Source organism: Martes martes (assembly GCF_963455335.1).
Source record: "Martes martes genome assembly, chromosome: 4".
NCBI classification, from domain to species: Eukaryota; Metazoa; Chordata; class Mammalia; order Carnivora; family Mustelidae; genus Martes; species Martes martes.
The window spans coordinates 111,577,064-111,584,382 of NC_137891.1; positions in this window are offsets into that span (position 1 = coordinate 111,577,064).

A 7,319-nucleotide genomic window follows, 5' to 3' on the forward strand; every position below is an offset into this window, starting at 1 on the left:
AAAGAACAGAAAGGGGGAAATAGGAGGGAAGGGAAAAGAAGAAAAGAAATGGACTAAGTAAAGAAAACGGAGTTGGTGAAAGGCATGAAGAGAGAAAATAATAGGTTCAAAAGTGGAAGTCCAACAAATGTATGGTTTAGGATTCATTCAAGTGAGAAAAGCACAAAACCTAAAACTTCAGCACCTTGAACAAGATATAGGGGTTTTGTCTTAGAGGTTTAAGTGGAGGGAGGCAGGCAGAGCTGGGGTGCTCCGCAATCTAGGGACCAATGGTACTTCCCTTCTGTGGTTCTGCTCTGTACAGCTTGGGTCCACTGTCATACCATGCTCCAGGGTGGTCCCTGGAGCTCCAACCACCAAGTCTGCATCTAGTCAGGAGAATGGGACTCCATCCAATCCCACTGACTAGAATTTCTTCCCATGACCACTCCCAATTAAGGGGTTGGTAAATGGCATTTTTATTCTAGGTCCAGCTAAAAGTGGAGGAGGAAATGAAATATTGTTATTATTCCTTTACTATGGAGAAAGGGAAAATATTAGGAGGCAGCTGGCAGTCCCCACCACATCAAGTGGAGTTTTAGTTAAGAGATTAAGTTGTCACATATCTGATTCTGTAGAGTTTACCCTTTCCCCATCCTTTGACTGGCACCACCCCTCACTGTTTGTCCTGTCCTGTTTTATTTTTCCCATAACATTTATCATTACCTGAAATCACTTTGTTTGTTTACATGTGTCTTGTGGTTGCTCCACAGAAAACGGGATCAGTCCCCCACCAGCACCACCAAAATGGTTCAGATGTCCAGACTGATGAGGACACATACATGTACCAGCAGGATCCAAAGGGTTTACGGCTCACAAGCTGAGGCTTTCTGGGAAGAACAGGGCAATTCAAAATGGCCTGACTGAAGTCAGGGGTGAACGGCTCTGGTGTTCATTGTGGTGGGGCCAGGGTTAAAATTAAAATTAAAATTCTCCTATGCATCGCTGGGGTTTCTATGGTCTGAACAAAGGAGGGAGTGGCCAGACTTCCTCACCCACTTGTCCAGAGGCGGGACACCAGGGAAGAGGGAGGGCTGGGGCTTGAAAGCTGTCAACAGTCAAACATAAACAGAGTCAGACATGTTTATTGTCTGTCTCCACCAGAATTTTGACCTCCATAAAGCCGGGGGGCCTTATCAGTCTTGTTCACCTCTGTATCCTCCATACCTAAAACAGTACCTAGTGAATTAGGAATGCAGTGAATATTTGTTGATACAAATAAACTCATTGCAAAGTTCACAAACTCTTTATACAATTCCTTATTCAGTAAGTTAGGAGCACTTACTATATCCTAGTGACTTTAAGAGATCTCAGGCATTTCATGACTGAATAAGACACCATCACCATCCTTCAGAAGCTCCCAATCCAGTTTGGGAGAGACAGCAGCCTTTCCTGGGGCCAGCAGGTAAGTGTCCTGCCAAGTGAACAGAGGGCTGTCAGTGAAGGCCAAGGAATTCTGGTTTGGCCATCATGTTTGAGTTTCCCCATCACAGGATACAAGGAGGAAAGCTGGAGAAAAAGATGGCTGGAAAGAAATTTCTACTTTCATTCAACAAGCTTTCACTGAGCACCTTACTATGTGCCAAGTATTACACCAGGCCCTGGGGAAACGATGGCTTTTGACACAGACCTCTTGGAAGTTGTATTGTAGTGGGAGAGACAGGTCTTAAGAGATAACTCATCTGGTAATCAGCAGCCTGTTGAAATCATGGAAATAGATGAAATTGCCCGCCTGCATCTCAAGAATTTCATAATGACAGTGATGTGTTTCCCAGCAATTGGAACAGAGAAACACTGGTTTGCCAGTTTTGCTAACGCAATCTGGATCAAGACAATAGTCCCTTTGTGGTAGGGTTTCTGTATTTCCCTGTTGTTTTCACTTTTTTGTTTCATTCTGTTTTCAGTGGACAGAAAAATCAAACCAAGAAAACAACAACAACAAAATTCCTTTGTGCACTTTTATCAGTTGGAAGGGTCTCTGTCTCTCCCTAGGATTATAAAAACTATCTTAGAATAGAAAAGTGGATCTAGAATACTTGGTCTATTGTTCAGGTAAAATCCTGCTATATTTATGTGATTCTCATTGCTCTTTGAAACCTTGATTGGCCAGTAATTTCTTCACTGATGGCTTCATTTGTTTCAAAAGGAACATTATACTTCAAGAAGAAGCATGGCCAGGGTTCCTACCATTGGGATCATATTACCAAATACTCTGTCCCATCTCCTTCTCCTTTCTTATAAGCTACTTTCCCAGCTCTTTACCTGGTGAATTCTTACTCATTCTTTAGATCTGAATCACACCCCTCCATCAGAGTCTGAGACAAGGACCCTTCCTATATTTCCCCACTACTTACCATATTTACACACTTGTCAAACTGTATTGTAATTGCTTATGTGTCTACAACCCCAGTAGCGTATGACTTTGATGCAATGAGTAATTGACATTGTACTTGTCCTCGCTCTCTGGACAAGTGATTGTCCAGGGAGATCGACTCCTTGTTGGAATTGATTGACTCCTTGTTGGGTGGACAACTTTTGAGACCCCACTCTGTCCAAAATTGTCTTTGGTTCTGGTCTGGTTATTCTATCTTTGGTTGTACCTCCAACTTTAGCCCAGTGACTGGCATATAAAAGGCACTCAATATTTGTAGAATAAATCAAGAATGAGTGAACCCATAGTCCTACTGTCAAAGTAAATAGACTGTGGCTCATTTTTTCTTATCACCTCTACTCTGATTCTGACCAGATTTTATTAGCCCTTGAACATGTTAATACACATCAACATTAAGCAAGCAGATTATTACCCATGTCTTTACTGGAATCACATGTGGAATAAAGAAGAAAGTACAAACGGGCAAAAAGTAGTGAATTACTCCTACTAAAGTCCCCTGGTTTCATACAGGGGAGTGAAAGGGAGAAACATATTGTCACCCACAATAACTTTTTACATGTCATTAATAGTCTCCCACAGTTTCCACTTCACTTTGTTATATTCAAAGGAAAAATAAATTTTAAGCAATTATTTACACAATATAAAGTTTTGAGACTGCTGGGCTAAGTCTGAAAGTCATGTGATAGGCAAATCTATATAATGTTTATGTCCTAAACTGAAATGGGACACCACATGCTACCTAATCCAGCCTGGATAAAAACAGATCATATTTCCACCTGTGCATGTGTGACTAGGGTATACATTTTATTTACTATTCAGGTTAATATTAATAATTTTAAAAATAACAAAATCACTTAAAGACAGGATAGTTATATATAACAACATAGTCATAGCAATTAAGATTAAGTTACAAAACAGATTTTTCTTCCTATAACTCACAACCACTTAAGAAGTTTCTTTTTTTCTTTTTTCTTTTCTTTTTTTTTTCTTTTTGATACTTTAATATGTTGTTGACCCATGATTTAAATTAAAAGACCCATTATGTTGAAGGGGACGGGGTAATGATTGAAAAGGGGCCCAGGGAACATTTTTGTCATGATGGAAATATTCTATTTCTTGATTGGGGTGGTGGTTATATGACTTTATGCCATTTAACTGTACTATTTTAGACCTATGCATTTTATTTTACATAGAGTGTATCTCAATTTTAAAAAAAGAGTGCTGGGAGGAAAATACAGGTTAGTAAGTTCATAATACTTTTATAAGATTCCTTTTTTTTTTCTGATTTTGAGCTGAATATGCCCTCAACTTGAAAATTAAAGGAAATTGTTCTTTTAAAACTCTTAAGCTTTGCTGCTGCTTGATTTTTATGTTAAAACAACAAATCTTGGCAAGAAGGGGGTGCAGGTCTCAAGTATCTTCCAATGGCACCAATTTGTCTCTGTGAGTAGGACGCTAACAGAACTGAAGAAAACTGTTCCTTCACTTAGGGTAAGTTGTTTTTAGCCTAAAACTCAGTCTACCATTTCCTGTTGATGTAAAAGAAAGAAAATGTGACTGAGACAAGAACACTTCATTTTATATAGATTAAAGAGGGGTTATTCAAATACTTTTTAATGCACTAAATGAGCTCACTATTTCAAGTAATTTTATGGTGACCTGTTTTTTCTAAGTGTGGGACCTAAATGATGTGCGCTGTCTACCATTTGTACATCAACCCTTAGATGCACATATTTTCACATTTTAACAGCTCTGGAACTGGGTCTCTTTACACCATTCATGGCACTTTGCACTGGCCATTGGCCAGGCAGCAGACACCTCCGTAGCTCACACATGCATTAACTTGGATGTTTTCCTTGATCACGTGATTTCTGGGGAGCTCATGAAAGCAGCAGTCTCAAAACTTGCAGAATGGCAGAATGGGTATTAGCAATTTGGAAAAAGTCCTAGAATCCTAGCATTAGTGGAATGACTTCTTTAAAAGAAATGCCATCTCACTGATGCTCTTGATGGAATAAAGGATGATACATGTGGAAAAACACAGACACTGATGCCTCTGAGTTGATACATTGATTCACAGCCATCAGACACAGAATGTGAGGGAATTTCAGGAACATTTTAACCAATTTTTTGCTTATATCTTCTTTTTTGTGTATCTTCTTTTTTATATACATCTAAATAAGTCTAAAAAAGCTTTTTCAAGGAGTATAAAAAACTCCAAGTGATGAGAGAGCAAGCCATAGTATAATTGGCAGCATATTTTTTGGCAGCGTATTTTAATGGTACATAAAATAATGGCTTATCTTACAACTGATGTCATCTTAGATGCTCTTGAAGCTGATCTTCACAATTTTTTTATGTTGGCTTTTCTGCCAGGGGGAGATGAAAGATCAGACAGGAAAGAATCTTAAGTGTATGGTAACAAAAAAAACTATTTATTGACTAGCTGCTACTATAGGCCAGTGTTATGCTAAGTGACTTATGCATATCGCTACATGTCACATGTAATTCTTTCCAAAAAGTCTGAGAGAAAGTTACTATTGAACTGACTATTATCAGTTCAGAGCCATTAAATAACATGGCCTAAGTAAGTCTGCAAAGCTGAATGTGAACTTTGTTTTGACTTTATTTAGTAACTTCTTCCCCTTCCTCTCCCCTGAACAGCACTCCAGCTAGTCTCTTGTCTGTCTCTCTCTCTTTCTTCTTTTTTTTTTAGTTTTAATTTTTAAGTACTCTCAACACCCAGTGTGGGGCTCAAACCCACAACCCCGAGATCAAGAGTCACATGCTCTACTGACGGGCCAGCCAGGCACCCCAGCACTCAAACTACACTGAAGGGTTAACTTGCTTCGAGCTTATGCACTCCTTGCTTGCTGAACTAAACCCTTTGGTCTGTAGCAAAATTAACTTACTTTCCATGAAATTTGAAGACCACTGGTCTTAAGGAGTGAAGGACCAGACTTTTCCAGAAGGTAAAGCCTGACTACATTTGAAAAGAGCTGCCAGAGATGCCACCAACTCTGTTCAGGGTCGTGTCAACAGACACCTAACTGCCTGGGCACCTGCTTCTCCTGCCAGTAGCCCCCTCCCGTTTCCCCTTTCAAACCATCTGGCCTCCCCTAGACGGGGAATATGGTCTTTGAGATGTTAGTCCACCATCTTCTCAGGTTGCCAGCTTCCTGAGCAGAGCAAGCTTTTCTTTCCCACGTCACTTGTCTCTCAAGTATTGACTCTGGAGCTGCAAGCAGCCAAACCTGAGTTCAGAACCGGTTCTCAGTTGGGTAACTCCCCTACCCCACCATCCTCAGAAGTTCAAATGAAAGCTTAAAGAAGACACAAGATAATGAGAAAGAGAGAGAGAGAGAGAATGAGAGTCCTAGCAGCACACAGTTCTGTTCAGGTTGTGCTGGAAGACAGCTTACCTTCATTTGGCAGAGCAGGTCTTCCTTCCATTGTGTGAGCGCTCCCAGAATCCTAACACCAAACCACCTTCTTTCTCGGCCTTAACCAGTTCTCTTGGGGACTGCATCACTTGCAGAGAAGAGCATACTACTGTAACACTTCCCAGTTTTAATGGATGTACACATCTCACTAGTGATAAGAAGATACTACCTCTCACACACCTTTAACACACGGTCTGAACTCAGCTGGCTCGCCGCACTGAGCCACACCAAGCTGGCTGTTTCAGGGACAGCGGGCAGCCCTGGAGGCGCCTGATTCTGTTTGGGTTGAAACTAGAGTAGTGCTCCCTTTCCCGCAGGCTTGCTTTCCGCAGTTTCACTTACCCAGGTCAACCTCGGTCTGGAAGCCCACGATCCTCCTCCTGAAGAATCACCAGGAGGTCAGGAGTCGCCCACCACTACGGCACTCACCTGCGTCACTCACCTCGCTTCATCATCTCCTCACCGAGGCGTCCCATCCGCTCTCATCATCACAGGCACGTTGAGTCCAGCACCGGAAGATGATTTGAAGGAGAGAGACCAGATTCACATAATTTTTATTACAGGTATCTCATTATAATCGTTCTATTTTATTAGTAATTATGTTTCATCCCTTCTTGCGCCTAATTTGGAAATTAAATGTTATCATAGGACCGTCTGGGTAGGGAAAACTGTGGTATATAGAAGGTTCAGTGGCACCCACAGGTGTGGGCGTCCTGGCAGGGTAGGGTGTCTTGGAACACATGACTGCAGACAAGGGGGGCCTGCTGTATGCCCTCAGCAGCAGGGAGCAGGGAGCAATGAACACAGGACTGGGGAGCCAGGGTGGCTCGCTCAGTTAAGCATCTGACTCTTGGTTTTGCCTCAGGTTGTGATCCTGTGGTTGTGGGATGGAATGGAAGACCGTGTTGGGCTCTGAGCTCAGCATGGAGTCTGCTTCAGACTCTCTCTCCTTCTCCCTCCCCACTCACAATCTCTCTCTCTTCTCCGATAAATAAATGAAATCTTTACCAAAAAAAAAAAAAAAAAAAAGAATGCAGGACCATAAACCTATTCGGTCTCCCTGTGAGCAGCGGTTTCCCCACAAGCCACCTAACTCTGAGAACTCAATTTCCACAACTGTAAGAAGATGCAAATCATGAGATGATTTCGCAGAACTTTGCTGGTTTTAAAATTCGTGGCTCTTGCACAAATGAAAGCCATCCAGATATTGCGTGAGTCACACTATGTGTAAATAAACCCGGTGGTTTTCATGGCCAGTTCCACCCCTGGTTTCTTCGATAATATGTATTTGTTTTTTAGTAGAATTCAAATTCAGTATTTCAAGTGATAGTTTTAACAAAATTAAGACGGTTTTGCTCAGTGGTAAGAATTTTTTAAAACTATAAAATATTTATGGATGAAATAGAAGAAATAAATTATGCTAAAAACCTTATCTCCAGGAACTA